This window comes from Felis catus, chromosome B4 (assembly GCF_018350175.1).
Source record: "Felis catus isolate Fca126 chromosome B4, F.catus_Fca126_mat1.0, whole genome shotgun sequence".
Lineage (NCBI taxonomy): Eukaryota > Metazoa > Chordata > Mammalia > Carnivora > Felidae > Felis > Felis catus.
The window spans coordinates 58,767,214-58,786,789 of record NC_058374.1 but is presented as its reverse complement, the minus strand read 5'-3'; the positions used below and the strand labels follow the sequence as shown (position 1 = coordinate 58,786,789).

At 40.0% G+C, this 19,576-nt stretch overlaps 1 protein-coding gene and 1 long non-coding RNA gene across 7 annotated transcripts in view; both read left to right on the top strand.

Annotated features, from left to right (window-relative positions):
• Positions 1-19,576, top strand: part of LMNTD1 (lamin tail domain containing 1) — a 533,991-nt gene that overhangs the window by 467,817 nt on the left and 46,598 nt on the right. The window lies entirely within an intron of this gene.
• On the top strand, positions 49-17,080 carry LOC123386556. The gene is made up of 2 exons (XR_006600591.1): positions 49-433; positions 15,791-17,080. It is a non-coding gene; the product is annotated as an uncharacterized LOC123386556 (long non-coding RNA).

Sequence of the window (19,576 nt, the reverse complement as noted above, 5' to 3'; positions counted from 1 at the left end):
GACAATCCTGAGCAGCCTTCACACTATTAGCACAGAGCCAGACACAGGGCTCGATCCCATGAACCGTGAGATCATGATCTAAACCGAAATCAAGAGTCAGACACTTAACCAACTGAGCCACTCAGGCACCCCTGTCAAACACCCGAAAACTTAAAAAAAAATTCTTAAAGTTCTGTTCTAAATGAGGACAATAATTAACAGCAAAACAATTTCCCAATCTTGTTACCTGATGATGACCTTTTGAGGGCGCTGCTCCAGCAGTGAATTTTGAGCATATTATCTTTCTTGTAACTTTATAATTTTGGAGTTCATTTGCACAGGAATATTTTCCATCTGTGGATATATCTGCACACACTTGCTGGAGCCGATGGAAAACTTCAAAGAACTTCTAAGAAACAATGGTTTTCAGAGAGCCCTGCAAAGTCAGAGCTCTGTAAGTATTTACATAAGAAGCCACTTAATGTCTGTTTGACTGATGGGAACTTAAATTGCAATAGGGCAGCTGCTGAATAGAAAGTAAAGTGTTTTTAGAGATGAAAGAGACAGTACTCCTGTCTGCCCTCTCCCAAGGGTCAGCGTTATACAACATTCATGCCAAAGAATCACATGAGGTCCTCCTGAATGGCATTTTCAAGGCCGGCTAAGAGAAATTGGAAGCAGGCAGAAATGTCTCTGGTGCCCAATTTCATTCTCAGATCCCCTAGTTCCCCTACCCCCTCCTTTTTCCCACCCCACTTTACCCCCAACCACACACACCATTTAGCTTATTAATCTTTTTCCCTTTCCTCCTCTCAGCTGGATGACATTAAATTCAATCTTTTCATCAAATACACATAAAACAGCGACTCCAAAGGATTAACTGGTAATTAGTGGTACCTGAAGACAGTTTAACATGTTCCCTGTGTCCTTTCCTTTCTAAACGGGGAATTCTGGAAAGAGAGTTTTCAGACAGGTGATAGGATGGATATTTCTGGCCAGAAAGGCATCTCTGCCTCACCTCAGTGTTGTACTTAGAGTCATTTTACCCCACAAAGCCATCCATCCCTTGTTCTTATCAGTTTGCATGAATGCCAGTTTGGGGACAGCATTCCTTTGTCATGTTCTTTGCTAGAAGGCTCAGTGAGGTGACTTCTTGTGGCAGTGGCTTCTAGGTTAGATGGTAAGAAACGTACCCTGCAGGCTCTCACCACCTCCTCTGCTAACAAGGGAATTTTCAAAGGTTTAGCATACTCCCTCTCTCCTCCTAGACCAGGCTGCTGTCTCCTGCTCTAAGTGCACGTGAACACTATGACTGAGTGAGCTCTGTGCCCCAAACCACATCCATATGGCCCTTCAACATAGTCCTGCCTACTGCCTAGAGCAGTAGGTGCTTAGCTTCTATGTACCTCCATTTCCTCATCTATAAACTGGGAAGAGCAACAGTGCCTATCTTATGGCATTATTATGAAGATTACATAAGTTAAAACAGGAAAAGCGCTTAAGCACGGCACCCCGTAAACAATACTCAATATGGGTTAGCTGTTTAAGCACCCAAAACCATTCTTTTCAGGGGGTTCCCCACATGATAGAGGTGAGAACTCCTAGTAGCCTCTTATTAGTATTTTGTATTAGGTCTGCTTCAAGTAGTCCTCTACTCAAATGCTATTCATCAAGGTGGCACAGCAATCAATCATTAGTACTCACAGCATGCCAGGCACGTTTACATCACTGCCTCCTTTAATCCTCATGACAGTCCTCTGAGGTAGGGGCTGTTGTTCTTCCCATTTTACAGATGACAAACTAGGTACAAGGAGGTTTACTAAATGCCCAAGTTTCCACAGCTACTAAATGGCAGGAGTGGGATTAGAATACAGGCAATCTAGCCCCAAGGTCTGTGTTAGCCACTGTACTTTGCCATATAGTGCACCGCCTACCATTGCGTAGGGCCAGAAGAGGCAAACACACCTGGTGGTCAGAGACCTGGTCTAGCTGTAACAGGCCCACCTCCAGCTTTAATCCAAGCTTGTGTTCAAATGATGGCCCAAACAGAGTTTGCCTTGCCATGCAGAAAAATCTCTCAAGTGAAAAAAGTTCCCTCTGGTAGTAGCTGTCTTCCAGATACAGGGCCCTCTCTAATGTAAGTTTCCCTTCTCTTCTGTTTTCAGAGTTTCCCCTATGTCTGCAATTTCTCAAAATAGTTTTATGCCAAAGAGACATATTTGGGGGCAGCGTATTCTGCTACTCTTCACACTTAATGTATACTAAGAATTGGGCTAAGCGGTTTACATCGATTCCCTCATTTAATTTTCACAAAAACTCTATGAGATAAGCATTGTGACTCTCCCATTTTATAGAAGGGACTCAGAGAGGTTAAGTAACTTGCCAGAAGTCACACAGCCAGCACCCTGTGGAGTTGTTATGGGGATTAAATGAGATAATGTATATAAGCAAGCACTTAGAATAGAGCCTTGTGTTGTCCCCAGATTGTTGATGAATATTAGTAGGATTCTTTATCTCACTCACTTAGGTGAGACCATTCTGATTTAGTCAATGTGGAAAGAGATCTTCACCATCTAGAACAGCCACACTAGTTACCAGCTTAGCAGGAAGATTTTTAAATCAGCTGCCTATGAAAAATATACAGATTCATCAAATATTCATCATATTAATTCTCAGATCATCTTCTATATATGCTTCATATGTATTTCATATATATATATGTTTCATGTACATATGTTTCAGTGTTCACAGAACCTATTTTTCACTGTATATGCAAATTTTATGTTTGTAAGTGAAAATGTTAATACATTAAATGATTAACCCTTAAACAAAAGGTTTTCTAAAGGATTTCTCAGCACTGATGTGCTCTGAAATTGCAGAATCTTTTCAAGACCTGATGTCCAAAGAGGGTCTTCTAATTCCCCATTAGAAATAAATACAATACTTATTGTTGTAGCTCTGATATGTCACCCGTTCCTCTCCAAATGTAAGATCTCTGATGCATAGTGTATGTCTGTAAAATGACGACTGCCAACAGAAAGGAGCTGTTGCTCTCCTTGAGGTAGTTTTCTTCTCTTTGCTTCCTATTTCTGAACTGTACAGCTTCGTAAATAATTTTGTGTGCTGAAGGAAAAGAAAGTGTTTTTCATAAACTCATTATCCAGGCCTGTTTATGGCTGTTGGAAGGACGAGGTCTTCCTTCCCCTATTGTGTAAGGGCAGTGCAGACTTGACTGTACAAAACGTGTTTTGTAAATGTTGTTGCTGTTCACCTGCAAATAAAGTTGCTTTCCCTTTAAAAAAAAAAAAAAAGGCGGGCTGAAGGGCGTGCATCTCGGGCCTGCAACACCTGACTTGCTCCCAAGTTTGACTTCCTGGCCCTGACCAGGCCTTTCCTGGGGAGGTGGCGCCAATGGGGGCCGGGGCTCAGCTCCCAGTTCCTGTGGCTCAGCTGAGAAGCCGGAGCGGCACAGCAGAACCGCTTCTCCCGAGGAGCTGCTTAGCGGGAGCTGGAGCTGGAACTCCCTGGGGCAAGGGCCCTGGCTGACGGGCAGCGTCTTCTCCAGGCCGAGGTGAAATACATATATTTTACCACCACCTGCCCCTACTGATAATATATAATGGAAATGAGCTACTACATAGTAAGTGTCATGAAGAACGATGTCTGGTTAAGAGTTTGCTGGTACGATTCCCCTTAGACCACCTACGGTAGTAAATACGAAGCCCAGGGCTCATAGTATAGCAGGTGATCATTTAATATTGCCTCTGTAAAGAGTGGCAAGTCACCTGAAAACTTTTACTCCAGTAGGGATAGCAATAATTATGGTGGCTGACGTAAAATATGCTCGTGTGTCAATGTCCGTTCCCACAGTGAACATATGATGGGCTTACACAATGAAACCTGAGAAACCAATGGATATTATTGTTCAGACTATTCCTATATAGCCGAAGGGCCCCTTTTTGCCTGAATAATAAGTGACAATGTGTGAAATTATTCCGAAGCCTGGTAAAATTAGAATATAGGCTTCTGGATGTCCAAAAAATCAGAATAAGTGCTGATTTAAGATAGGATCTCCTCCCCTAGCAGGGTCTAAGAAGGTGGTATTTAGGTTTTGGTCTGTCATTAACATTGTAATTCCAGCAGCTAGTACTGGTAGTAATGAGTAACAAGACAGCAGTATTTAGGACAGATCAGACAAATAAGGGTGTCTGATATTGACATATGGGGGTTTTATGTTAATAATTGTAGTAATAAAGTTTTAATAGCACCTAAAATTGAAGAAACACTTGCAAAGTGTAAGGAAAAATGGTTAGGTCCACGGATGCTCCTGAATGGGCTTGTTTGCCAGCTAGAGGAGGGTATGTGATTCATCCAGTTCCTGCACCAGCCTCTACAATTGATGATGTGAGTAGAAGTAGGAAGGATGGGGGAAGAAGTCAGAAGCTTATATTATTTATCCGAGGGAATGCTGTATCTGGTGTCCAGTTATTAATGGCACCAATCAATTTCCAAAGCCTCCGATTATGATTGGTATTACCATAAAGAAACTATTACAAATGCATGGGCAGTGACAATTATGTTGTAGATCTGATTGTCTCCTAGTAGGGTGGCAGGTTGGCCAAGTTCGGCTCAAATTAGAAAGCCAAAGGCAGTTCCTACTATGCCAACTCAGGCACCGAATAGGAGGTAGAGAGTGCCAATATCTTTGTGGTTAGTAGAAAATTACCAGCGGCTTATGAACCTACGTAAAATGGCTGACTAAAGGATTAGACTATAAATCTAAGAACAGAAGTTCAAGCCCTCTTTTTACCAAGTTCTGCAGTGAAATATCATATTGAATTGCAAATTCAAAGAAGCAGCTTCAAACGCTGCCAGGGCTTCTCCCGCCTTTTTTTCCCCTAGACTGGCGGCTGGAGAAGTAGATTGAAGCTAGTTGATTAGGGTATTTAACTGTTACCTAAAATTTCATGAGATGGAGGCCCACCAATCTAGTAAGGGCTTAGCTTAATTAAAGTGTTTGATTTGCAATCATTTGATGGAAGATACATTCTTGCAGTACTTAGGGTTGGGTGTGCAGGAGTTAAATAGATGTGATTTACTTAGGACTTTGAAGGCTCTTGGTCTGTTGTAACCTAAACTCCTAGTCCAAGATGAATAATATTGGTGTGAGTAGAAGTAATATGGTTGAAGTTATGATGAAAGGGAGCAAGAGAATTATTTTTTTTTGTATCTTCAAATTGTCATTTTATTTTTATGCTGTTTGTTGAAGAAGATATAGTTAGTACTGTGTCATATGTCAGTCATATATAAAAGCATAGGTTGAGGAGTGCTATAATGGCTAGTAGCATGGGTATATTGATTATTTAATTTTTTTGTTAGTTCTTGAATGATTATTCATTTTGGGGTAAATCCTGAAAGTGGTGGAAGGCCTCCTAGGGACAGTATTAATACTAGGATAAGTGAGGTGGTTAAGGGTGTTTTGTTTCATGTTTGTGATAGGAATAGTGTTGTTGTGGCCGAGCTGTGTATAAATAATATGAAGGTGGTGAGTGTTATGAAGATTATAAATTGTTAGGTTTAGGATTGTTATTGTAGGATTATAGAGTATGATAGCTGTTACTCAACCTATGTTGGCGATTGAGGAGTATGCTAAGATTTTTCGCAGCTGTGTTTGGTTAAATCCTCCTCATCCTCCAATTAGGACTGATATGATAGCTATTGTTAGGAGTAAATTGGGGTTGATGGTAGATGAAATTTGGTAGAGGATAGACTGTAGTACGATTTTTTGTCATGTTAATAGGATTAGGCCTGAGAATAGGGAGATTCCTTGTGTGACCTCAGGAACTCAAAAATGAAATGGAGCCAAGCCCAGTTTTATTGTCAGAGCAGTGGTTATTATGATAGATGCAGTGGGGTCAAGATTTTTTGATACTGTTCATTGTCCTAAATATAATCGGTTAATAGTGATTTCTATTATTAGGAGCATGGATGCAGTTGCTTGTGTTAGGAAATATTTTGTGGATGCTTCCATAACTCGTGGGTTAAATTTTTTTCATGAGAATAGGAATAATAGCCAGTATGTTTATTTCGAAGCCAATTCAGATTATCAGGCAGTGAGAGCTTGCTGTCACGATTATGCTTCCCGAAATGACTGTTGATATAATATTAATGAGAATAGGGGATTTAATTAGTGCGGGAAGGATATAAACCAACATTTTTGGGGTATGGGCCCGATAGCTTACTTAGCTGGCCTTACTGTAGAATATGGTGTAATATGGTAGCACAAAGATTTTTGAATTCTTAGTATTAGGTTCGAGTCCTATAATTCTAAAAATAAGAGGATTTGCACCTCTGTTATTTACTCTATCAAAGTAACTCTTTTATCTTTTCTTATGTTTGGGTTGGAATACTTGCTGTGATAATGAGTAAAGATACATGTCATGTGCATAGGGCTAGAGTGAGAAGTTTTTTCATAGGAGATGTATGAGTTGGTCATATTGGAATCACGGGTAGGATGCTCAAATTCATAGGAAGGTGACTGTTAGAAGTAAGGTTTTGACAGTGAAGTTAACGGTATATAGTTCTGGTATATATGGCTTATGGAATGCTCCAAAGAATAAGGTTATGAGGATACTTATGATAATAATGTTGGCATATTCTGCTAGGAAGAATAGGGCAAAAAGGACCTGAAGTGTATTCAGTGTTGAATCCAGAAACAAGTTCTGATTCTCCTTTTGTCAGATCAAATGGAGCTTGATCAGTTTCTGCTAATGTTGAAATGAATCATATTATGGCTAGGGGTCATGTGGGAAGAACTAATTATATGTGTTCTTGGGTGATAATTAATGCCATTAGTATGAAGGACCCATTCATTAGTAATACTGATAGGAGAATAATGGCTAGTGTGACTTCGTATAAGATTGTTTAGGCGACAGTTCATAGGGCTCCAATTAAAGAGTATTTTGAATTCGAGGCCCATCCTGATCATAGGATTGAGTAAACAGAGAGGCTTGATATAGCTAGTATAAATAGTACTTCTAAGTTTATGTAAGTGAGTATGGTATAGGTAGGGGGATTCATATGGTTAGGCCTAGTGAGAGGACTAGAATGGGTGCTATAATGAATATAGATATAGAGGATGTGAGGGGTCGAAGGGGTTCTTTAGTGAAGAGTTTATGGCGTCTGCAATGGGTTGAAGCAGATCATATGGTCCTACAATGTTTGGTCCTTTACAAAGTTGTATATATCCTAGTACTTTACGTTCAACTAATGTTACGAAAGCTGCGCCAAGGAGAATTGAAATGATTAATGAAAGAATATTAATTGTAAACATGTTGTTAGGGAGAGGAGTTGAACCTCTGATAAAGATTTACATTTTATGCAATTACGGGTCTCTGCCACCCTAATGAACCCAAACTCTCGGGCAATGTAAATTGGTAAACTGTTTAGATTGAGATTATATCATCTATTGTGTTGAAAGCGCTTTACTAAAATAGGCCTCATTTTTCTTGCCCTTTTGTACTGGGAGAAATTATTTAATAGATAGTAACCAGCCTGGATTGTTCCAATCTGAACTCAGATCATGTAGGACTTGAATTGTTGAACAAACGAAACTTTGATAGCTGCTGCACCATCAGGATATTCTGATCAAACATGGAAGTTGTAAACCCTATTGTCAACATGGACTCTAAAATAGGATTGCGTTGTTATCCCTGGGGTAACTTGTTCCGTTGATCAAGTTTTTGGATCAATATGTGATGTCGTACTTTTGACTAGTAAGTCTAGATCTAAATCACTTGGAGCTTATTTTGTTCTCCGAAGTCACCCCAACCTAAATTGTTGGCCCATGTGGAGATTTGTTTACCCTGTTGGTTGTGTTGGTATAGTCTCTTAATTAAAGCTCCACAGGGTCTTCTCTTCTTATCGCCGTATTCCCACCTCTTCACGGAAGGTCATTTTCACGGATGGGAAGTAAGAGACAGTAAAACCCTTGTGTGGCTGTTCATACAGGTCCCTATTTAGGGAACAAGTGATTATGCTACCTTTGCACCTTCAGGGTACCGTGGCCATTTAACGTATGTCACTGGGCAGGCAGTGCCTCTAATACTAGAAATGCTAGAGGTGGTGTTTTTGGTAAACAGGCGGGGTTTGTGTTTGTGGAGTTCCTTTTACTTCTTTTAATCTTTCCTTGATTGCACACCTGTGTTGGGTCAACAATTGGTTTGATATTTAGTTTATAGTTAGGTTGTTTATATCTTATTGTTAACCATCAGTGGCTGTCCGCTCTGATATAAGCTTATGCAAGGAGAAATATTTCTTGTTACTCATGCTAGCATTATAGCTTCTATTATTAAATAGATTAACTCAGTATTAAGTATTAGGAGTTGGTTGCATATTTTTGGTATTAAGGTGTTTTAATTGTTGAGCTTGAATGCTTTCTTAATTGATAGCTACTTTTAGGCCAACTATGGTTATGTTTATGCTTACTCTCTAAAAAAGGCTGTAGCCTAGTTCTAAAGAGCTGTACCTTCTTATATTTTAAACTTACATTACAATTTTTGGGTTTTTAGGTAGGTTTAAAGTTGAACTAAAATTCTATTCTGGGTAACCAGCTATCACCAGGCTCGTTAGGCTTTTCACCTCTACCTATAAATCTGCTCACTATTTTGCAACATAGGTGAGTTCATCCTGTAAAGATTGTTCATAGGTAGCTCATCTGGTTTCGGGGGGCCTATCTTAAGTTCTGTTAGGTTATTCTAGCTAATTCACTATGCAAAAGATACAAGGGGTAATCTTTACTGTTAGGGCTTTTAATTTTTCTTTCATCTTTCCCTTATGGTACTTTCTCTATAGTGCCAAATTAAATTTCTATCTCCTATACTTTTAAGAATTAACTAAATGTTTTGATTTATTGTTTTATGTTAATTGAATTTATGTTGGTTTGGGCTAATTTTGGCTCAATATGGTCAGTTTGATATGAAATCTTCTGAGTATAAGCCAGATGCTTTGTTTAAGCTACATCTTGTTTTATCCAAGCACATTTTCCGGTATGCCTACCTTGTTACAACTTGTCTCCTCTTGTGTTTTTTATAGTCTGAATAGGTTATCTTTAGATTTTTGTCACTTGAGGAGGGTAACAGGCAGTGTGTGCGTGCTTCATGGTCCAATTCAATCGAGCTCTCTATTCTCAATTTATTACTAAATCCTCCTTGGGTTCTTAATTTCATAAGGGCTTTCATGGAAATATGTTTTAATATAGAAAATGTAGCCCATTACTTTCCACCTCATAGGTTACACCTTGACCTAACTTTTTTTATGTTACTTGTGCTTACTTTTCTTCCTTTTTGGGGTTTGCTGAAGATGGCAGTATATAGACTGGTTTAGCAAGGGGTGGTGAGGTATATCAGGGTTTATTGATTATAGAACAGTCTCCTCCAGAGGATATAAAACACCGCCAAGTCCTTTGAGTTTTAAGCTGTTGCTAGTAGATCTCTGGAGGATAGATTTGTTTAGCTAGCTAAGTTTAGGGCTGAGCATAGTGGGATAGCTAATCCCCGTTTGGGTCTTAGCTATCATGTGGTCAGAGGTGTTAAAGTTACTTTGGTGTTATATTTTTATGTTAACTGCAGCTTTTTACAGCCTAGTTAAAATTTAATTTTAGCATGAGGCTCCTCTTTAACATACTTTACGCCATAGGTCTATTAGGTCAGGTTAATTGTATGACCGTTGTGGCTGGCACGAAATTTACCAACCCTAATTTAATATGGTTTAGTCAAACTGTTATTCATGGCTTAATTTTTATCACTGCTGTCCTGTGGGAGTGTGGATAAGCAAGGTGTCATGAGCTATGTTGTTGTGTGCTTGATATCGGCTCCTTTAAATCATTAATGACTTAGAGGGCATTTTCACCATGGTGCAGAGGCTTGCAGGTGTAATCCTATTAATAACTAATGGAAAGGCTAGGACCAAACCTTTGTGTTTATGGAGTCTGGCGACTCATGTAGGCATTTTCAGTGCCTTGCTTTCTTATTTAAACTACATTGACAGAGGTATGTTGGATTAGTTGATTGATTTATAGTATTAGTTGTGAGAGAATATTGCTCAATAGGGACGAATTAGAGCTCAGGACTGCATATCCATAAATAGCTGTGAGTCGAGGTGTCACACTGATATTTATGGCTAATGTTTAATTGGGATTTTTTGGTGTATCTATAAGGATTTGTACTCAGGCCTTATGTTTAGATGCGAATTTAGTCTTGTTTTTGGAGTTTGGTATATAATAATAAATACATATATCTATCATGAGGTTACGGGGGTAAAAGGGGTTGGTTAAGCTACTTATCTGTTGGATAAAGACATGTGTACTTGTATATATGTACATGTGCATGTATGTGTACCTGTGGGTGTGCGTGTATGTGTGTGCATCCCTGTTGAAGCATTGAGTTAAAGTATATGTCCTGTAACCATTGACTGAATTCCACCTTATCTGTGTGATGTGAAGACATAGCATAGTAAATAAGCCCAGCCACAAGTTATTTGACTGCGTCAAGACCTTTACGGTCATAGCTAAGTCATAGCAAGTTCCTCCCCTAAAATTTAAAAAATACCAAATGCATGACACCACAGTTATATGTGATCATGGGCTGATTAGTCATTAGTCCATCAAGATGTCCTATCTGAGGTAGTTGTAGGATTGGAGTAAAGAATTGAAATGGCCCCAAAGTAAGAACCAGTTGCCAGGTTTAGTTCCAGTATAGAAACCCCCCCATGTTGGAATGGCCCCGGGGTGAGAAGAGGTACACATTCAAGCAAGGGTTGCTGGTTTCTCGAGGCCAGGTGGTTAAACTCTTGCAGACAGTTGAGGTCCATTGAAGACCATCCATGAAATCAGTTAATGCACGATTATACACAATATGTCTTATGTAATATTAATAGATTTATTGTATATGTTTAATATCCATGGGGAATATCAGTTAATGCACGATTATGCATAGTATATCTTATATACTATAATAGATTTATTGTACATGCTTAGGTCCACATGGCCATAAGGTTTGTTTGCAGACCATGGTGAAATGAGGACATACTGGGCAAGCACAGTAAAAAAGTATGCAATATATGAATTATGAAAGTTCTGGTGTCAATTTCTGGTATTGCAAGGAATAACTTAAATAGAATTTTAGCTGTGGGTGCTGATGGTGGGGCTGCTGCTTCTTCCTTGAAGTCTTAGGGAGGGCAGATATTCTCCTTTTTTGGTTTAGAAGACCAAGGTATTTTATATACTACAAAGACTCTTCATTTTAAAAGATGGTTTTCAATAACACCGGAAACAGGTATGAAGATTAGGAGGTTAGAGAAGTATAGGATGGAGGCTAATTGACCAATGGTGATGAAAGGATATTCTACTGTTTGACATCCAATTCATGTTAGGGTTAGTAGGTCTGCTACTAAAAATCAGAATAGGCATTTGCTAAGTGGTCAGAATATTGTTCCTTGTTGTTTTGAAGTGTGGAGTAGGGGGATGATTGCTAGGATTAGGATAGAGAGAATTAGGGCTAAGACCCCTCCCAGTTTATTGGGCATGGATGGGAGGATTGCATATATTAATAAGAAATACCATTCAGGCTTAATGGGTGGTGGTGTGTTTATGGGATTGGCAGGGGTGTAGTTGTCTGGGTCTCCTAAAGGTCGGGTGAAAATAGGACAAGTAATATTAGTATTAGAATGAGGAATAAAAGGCCTAGGATGTCTTTGATTGTGTAGTATGGGTGGAATGGGATTTTATCTGAATCAGATATTATTCCTGAGGGGTTGTTGGATTCTGCTTCATGTAAGAATAAAAGGTGGACTGTTGCTAAGGCTGAGATGATAAATGGGACAATAAAGTGGAAAGCAAAGAATTGTGTTAAGATGGCTTTGTCTACTGAGAATCCCCCTCAGATTCATTCTACTAAGTTAGTTCCAATATAGGGGATTGCTGATAGGAGGTTCGTGATGACATTAGCCCCCCAGAAGGATATTTGGTCTCATGGTAAATGTAACCTATGAAGGCTATAGCCATGATTGTAAATAGCAGTGCAATTCTGATGTTTCGTGTTTCTGAGAAGGTGTAAGAGTATATGCCTCGACCTATATGTATAAATAAGCAGATGAAAAATGTAGAAGTTCTGTTAGCATGTGTATATCAGATAATCCAGCCATAGTTGACGTCACGGCAAATGTGAGTTACTGATGAGAAGGGGGTTGCTGTGTCTGTTGTATAGTGCATGGCTAGGAATAGGCCTGTTAGCATTTGTAGAATTAGGCAGACTCCTAGTAAGGAGCTGAAGTTTCACCATGCTGAAATGTTGGATGGAGCTGGAAGGCTGATGAATGATAAGTTGATGATTTTGATGAGTGGGTGAGATTTTCGGATGTTGGTCATTAAATGCTTACAGTTGAAATTCAACGGTGGTTTTTCATATCATTGGTCATGGATAGATTCCATGTGGGAATAATGATGATGTACATTGTATTTATTCTAAGTGCTATTTTTGTGATTAGCTTTGTTAGTTTTTCTTCAAAGCCTTCTCCAATTTTTATGGTGGGTTTGGATTGATTGTGGCTGGTGGTGTTGGTTGTGGAATTGTATTGAAATTTGGGGGTTCTTTCTTAGGTTTAATGGTCTTTTAATTTACTTGGGGGGCATGCTTCTGGTATTTGGTTATACTATGGCTATGGCTACTGAACAGTATCCTGAGGTTTGAGCATCTAATAAGACTGTGTTAGGAATATTTATTATGGAGGTGTTACAGAATTATTAACAGCTTGTTATATTCTGAAAGAGGATGAGATTGAGGTGGTGTTTAAGTTTAATGGTGCAGGTGATTGAGTTATTTATGATACAGATGATTCAGGATTTTTTAGTGAGGAAACCTAGGAATTACAGCTTTATATAGCTATGGAACTTGATTAGTTATTGTCACTGGTTCGTCCTTCCTTACTGGTATTCTAGTAATTGTGGAGGTTACTTGTGGAAATTAAGTAGGAATAGGCCGAGAGTTAGGGTGATCATGAGAGAGAGGAAATATAATTTAATTAATCCTTTGTGGTTAGACATAGTAGTTGTTGTTTTTATCTGAAAATAGGAGATGGATTTTGGTAATATATTTTCTAATCAGATTATTTCTAGTAGCATTGAATCAGATTCTATTGGTGGGATGCGGTACATAATGATTGGGAAGTATCCTACAAATTAGAGAATTTGAAGAGGCTTGAAGTATGTTTAAATTGTAGGTTTTTAGTTGCTAAGTTCTAATGCCATAATGAAACCTATAATAGTCATAGCAAGGGCAGTTAATTTCAGATAATGAGGCATAGTTATCTGTGGAATTGTTGTCGGGGGATATTATAAGAAATTAGATACCCCACAAAAGTACTTCGGATTAAAAGATGTTTGATAGAGTTTATTGGAGGAGATTATTTTTGTTGATTAAAATTAAGGAGTTGAAACAATACTGTCCTAGAAGTGCGAAGAATATGATTTGGGAACTGTAGGTGGCTGTTAGGGATGTGGCGATGAGAGTTATTATTAGGGCTCAGGTTATGGCATTTGATGTGTTGGTGGTCTCAATGATTAAGTCTTTAGAGTAAAAGCCTGTTAGGAAGGGTATTCCTGTGAGTGTGAGGCTTCTGACAATGAGGGGGATGTAGTGGTGAATGGTATTGTTTTATATAAGCCACCTATTTTTTGAATGTCTTGTTCATCATTTAGGCTGTGAATAATTGATCCAGAGCATATGGACAGCATAGCTTTGAAAAATGCATGTGTGCAAATGTGTAGGAATGCAAGGTAGGGTTGGTTAATGCCGATTGTTACTATCATGAGTCCAAGTTGACTTCCGGTGGAGGAGGCAACGATTTTTTTGATATCATTTTGTGTAAGGACAATGATAGCTGTGATAGGGTTGTGATAGCTTCACAGTGGTGAAGTCCCCCTTTGGAGTCTTTGTGTTTGAGGTTAAAGTAGTGCAAAGACTTTGTCCAGGTATAAGTTAGTGGGCCTCAGCAGGAATGCTACTGTTAGGTGGGAGATAAACATGAAAATTCTGGCACCCTAGTGTTTCTGGCATATGTGGCTTCTGGAAGAAAGTGCATGGGAAAACCACGTTTTAGAGTTCGTACACAAAAGGCCTGAAATCAGACACACACAGAACCACATGTGACTGTCACAGTCATTCCATTACTGATTTGAGACTTGGATATCCTGCTGTCTGTAGCCAACGTAAGGATCTGTTTTACTTTGCAAGAGCAGCTTTTATCACCTTGCTTTGGGGCAGAGGAGTGAGGACACATTTTGAGATGGAGAGGGGGAGTGGAATAGGAATAATAGGGATTACTGAGTGTCTTCTTAATATCCTTAACTGGTCCTGTGGCTCCCTGGCTCTTCTAGATGCTTCTTATTTAACTGCCTTTAAGTGATGCCTCCTTGTCTGTACAGTTGTGCTGTGACACTTCTGTTGATATTGTGAATATCCTTAAAACCTTCGGTTAACTACTTGATATCCAGTATGTTTCAATGACTGTAGCTGATTTTATGCCTTTAAATGATCACTCTCTTTGTTTTCATACACATCGGTTTCAATTTTTTCACCTTTGGGGCAAATTAAAAACTTGGCTCTTTTCATTTGAAAATGCATACTGGCCTGCAGGCTGCACGGAGCAGCCAGTGCTGTCCAAGACACTTTAAGTTAATAGCATCAGGACAAGATGCATTTATAAATGAAATAATAATGGGCAAAAGTTCAATATTAAGGTCCCATTTTAAAATTTGACTTTAATAGTATTAAATAACATATACACATTTTCATGGTCATTTCTTTCTTCCAAGACTTCATTTCTAGATTTTCACAGATTCCCCCTTAGAGTCTATTTTTCACACTACCCTATGGGAGAAAGCATGCTCTTCACACTAAGATCTTGTAACTTTGGATGTGAACAAAGATGCATATCCAGTGGGCATCCCTTCCCAAGTTCTCAGGGATGCTGTAACTTCTACACTCGGTGTCTTTATTGTAGTTTGAAAATAGTACTGGTCTTACTTCACTCTTCTGTGCTTCCTGAGTGGCACCCCATGTGTTCTGCGCCTGTCCTTCTCCTTGTGAGCACAAATGGACTAGTCCTTTATACACAGCTGGTACTGCACCTCACTCATGATCCTTTCTCTGCTCAGATTTTTACTTAGCTCTTGATAACATTTCAGGGCTGATAAATCTCTGTATGCATGTTATACACATATACATACTCCTGTTACTAATACTAGGGGGTTTAGGCTGAGCCGCTGCCTTCTCTGGTAACGCTCTCTGTGGGTACTCTTGGAGATCCCTCAGGTTGAGGGTCACAGGCTGCTTTGCCTTGCATGTGTCGGAGCTGAAGGCCATCATGATTAAGAAATTTATAGGTGGGGGGCGCCTGGGTGGCTCAGTCAGTTGAACATCCGACCTCGGCTCAGGTTACGATCTTGTGGTTTGTGGGTTTGCGCCCCGCAACAGGCTCTATACTGACAGCTCAGAACCTGAAGCCTGCTTCAGATTCTGTCTCCCTCTGTCTCTGCCCTCCCCCCACACTCTGTCTCTCTCTCCTCCAAAAATAAATAAACATTAAAAAAAATTTTTTTAAAGAAATTTATCGGTGGTGCCTGAAATGTTCCATTTATTCCTTGCTCTTTGATTGAAGTCGGTTGCCTAATTTGGAGAATAGTTATAATGTCACATGTTAAAACCATTTTAAAAGCCTCCAGAAGTGACTTTGGCTGTTTACATTTTTGCCTCAGGTTGATGGTTTATGTTAACCACTATTCTTGCAATGGGATCGGAGCACCTGATGAACGGCATAGGTTCACTACAGAACATAAGCACAATTTGAATTCTGTGATTTCTGATACACATCTCCAACACAGCGTCCTTTTGTAAATGCTACAGACAGGAGTGTGGCCATTTTCATGCAGACAGTGCTGGCAAGTGGGAGTTATGACCTCCTCTGGCTGGTCAGGTCCAAGCCACCAAGTGTCCTGCTAGTCTGGAGACATGAGTCATTCATTCAGTATTCAGAGAAGTGCCTCTCATTTCTGGGGAATTATTTACATCCACATTGTGTTTAAACCAATTAAAATAATCCAAGGTAAAAAAAATAGTGTAGATAATGTAAGAAGAATTACTTCAGGCTTAGAATCAGTGGAAAACAAAAACATACAAAAACAAACTGCAAAAATATATCAGTATTAGCTACACTTATTTAGATTGAGACTATTTCTCAAATCTTTAATGGCTAGACTGGCCAGAGGTTCATAAGTGACTTGTAGGGCTGAGTGGGTACCCATGTCAACAAAGATCGGGGGACATAGTTGATCTTAAGGCAGCTATGGGCTAAAGGGAGGAAGGCTTGGAGTGGTTCTTAAGCTATTAGGTTAGTTTTCAGAGAGATGAAAGAATATTTACCTTTCATGATTTAGATATTGCCTAAGTCCTCCTTATGCTCACTTACTTGAGTAGTTAAAAATATAAAACTGTAGGTGATACCAGATTTCAAAGTAACAGAGAAGCAGTATTTATTATGTATTTACATGCAGGTACAGAGCTCCTTTTCAAATGGCCTGACTCTGTTGGGCATGTTTGTTATTTGCTGTTATGATTATTGTATGCTTGGTTTTGTACATAATAAAACAGAACACGTGTAAAAAATGCATATATATTTCATATATATATACATATTTCATATGAATTTCATATTTCACATGCTCAGTGGGACTCTTGACCAAAGAAGTTATTTAACAGGCAAATCTTCCTCTTCCTAATACAGATTGCTCACAGCATAATTTGGATATGTCGTCAGATTAAAAGACTCCTTCCCCATCATGGGTGATGATGAAGGGAGGACAAGAGTACACAGAAAGAACACCCTGTCCTGCCACACTCCATGTCATCCTCTGCCAGAGTGTGGGAGAGCTGGCACTGAGAGCCAGAGCTGGAGAAGCTGGGTCTGCCTCCTTATCCCCTCTCCCCCAACCTCTTCTGGGAACCAGTGTCTGTAAACTCCCAGAGCTTGGAAAGGATTAGCAAGCATCCTAGTACGTGCCTTCTTTCTCCCTGCCCTTTCCTCCTCCTCTCAGACTCTGATCTCTTTATTCGGTGGAGTGAATCTGGAGGCGCTGCCTCCACACATCCCTAATAGTGCTGAGAGGTGAGGAGAGCAGGTGCAGTGGGTGACAAGGATGGTGTTTTAGTCACTTTCTATTCACCCCACTGTCAAGGGAGAGATTCCCATCCTAGGGTTCTGAGGATGGCCAAATATCTAATACCCAGAATTGGGCAGATGAAATCAACAGCAGTTTCTGAGTTATGTGCCCTCATAGCCAAGGGAAGGAGGACACAGAGCCCCACGCAGGGCCACATGGAGGGTGCATGCAGATGTAGCATGAACAACCAGGGAGGATGGGAAGTAGGTTTTGTAGTGTCAAGAGGGTAAGGTGCCCTCTGGTTCCCACAGTGGGATATGATTGGCTTGTTTGAATAATTCCACAGGCTGGCAAGAAACTAAAACCCATTAGTGAGAGATAAGCAGAGACTGTGTCTGGTCCCCTTGATAAGGAGGGTTGTTTGGCTGGGGGGCCTTATCCGTGAGAGCAGAGTGGGGAGGGGAGCTTGCAGTCCAGCCATTCAAGACCTTCCCAATTGTACCAGCTGTCAGTTTTAGGCTGTATATCACAGAAGGTGAGTACAAAGAGGAGTCTGTGGAAAACAGCTTTTGGCATACACAAGTAGATGAAGAACGAGTTAAAAACTTGAGAAACAAAGTCTATCACGCAAGCCAGATGTTGTTCTTCAAAGCCAGAAGTAGAGCATGATGTTCAAGAGGCTTCTATAAAGCAATGCTCTGCTCCCACGTCTCCAAATAGTGAAATATTAGCTTGTTTTGTTTTGTTTTTTTCTTCTTTCATAAGAACCTTGAGAATTTTGTTTGCTTTTTATTAAACCTAGGTAACTGTTTGGGAGAAAATATATTGCTAGGGTTATATAAGATATATATATGGAAAGCACATGAATCATAAAGTCTTGCATCAATGCAAGGTCACCCTTTCAGCACACTAAAAATAACAAGAACTCCACTTTAACTCAGAACTTATTGTGCACTTTACCCACATCACCTCTTGGTTCATTCTCCTGCTTGCCCTATAAGCCACATGTTATCCTCAGAAGGGAATAAGTCATAAGATCAGTAACTACTAAATGCCAGAGCAGGGATTTTGTTTCAAGTATGCATAGATCTAAATATAATTATTTGATTATGTGTCTAGTCTGGCAAATGAAGAATCATACTGTATCTTTAACTCTATAGTAAAGTTAAGGAGACCAGTCATTCAGTCCTCTAGTCATTCAGTCCTCTAGTCATTCAGCAGGTAATGTGTGCCAGGCATTGTCCCCAGAGAAGTTAAGGCCCATAGCTTCATAATTCAAAGATAGTGTGGAAATATGGATGTCCATTTCTGACCCTGAAGAAGTAACAGGCTAGATCTACCATCACACACACACACCTTAAAAACTAAAAAGTGAAGGGGTACCTGGGTGGCTCAGTCGGTTAAGCGTCTGACTTTGGCTCGGGTCATGATATCGGTCTGTGAGTTTGAGCCCCGCATCGGGCTCTGTGCTGACAACTCAGAGTCTGGAGCCTGCTTCAGATTCTGTCTCCCTCTCTCATTGACCCTCCCCCGTTCATGCTCTATCTCTCTGTCTCAAAAATAAATAAACATTAAAAAAAATTTTAACTAAAAAGGGATGGACAAAATATGCAAAACAATGGTCTTCAGACACTAGACAACAAGTGGTGGAGAGCAGCGATCCTGTAGAAAAGGAAAACAAACAAGGGAGCCCCATGATAGCCCTAACTCACTGCCTGGTTTCCAGGCCTCAGCACCCAAAGAGGGAACCCAAACAAAGCCCAGAAGTCTCCCTGAGTTGAGGAGAGAGAGTTGAGAATTTGGAGAGGCCATGGCAGCTACAAGTCACAGGGCACTAGAGCACTAGAGAGGAGAGAGCCGAGTGGAGAGGAGGGAGCCACAAAAGGAGAAATTTCTAGAGATTTCTTGAGGGTTCCTCTTGCATCTTAAATGCTGATCAGTGTGTGCTGTGGAGAAACTACTAAGGCCAGAAAAGGACCACCGCAAGGAACAGACGGGGTGATTCGTGGGGCTCACAAATGACTGGGAGGAATTTGTGTTCCCACCAGGCAGAGTGGAAAAACCCTGTAATACGCAGAGCATCAGATAGGGAACACAGAAGAGCACTGCCTTGGCTGTGAGCCTACAGGCTGCTCTGGTCCCACCTAGCAAGGCTCAAAAGAAAGCCTCCAAGGATCAAACTATGTTCCAGTAACTTAACTGCAGAAAAAAGCACAAGAACATTTAAAGGAATATTACAATAGCCAATAAGCAAAAAGGCAAAATTCATATCAGGCATCCAATAAAAAAAATTACTAAGTATGCCAAAAGGGGGGTAAAACAACCCCTTATGAGAAGAACAAAATAATTATCCAAGGGCAACAGTCCCAGAAATGGCACAGATGA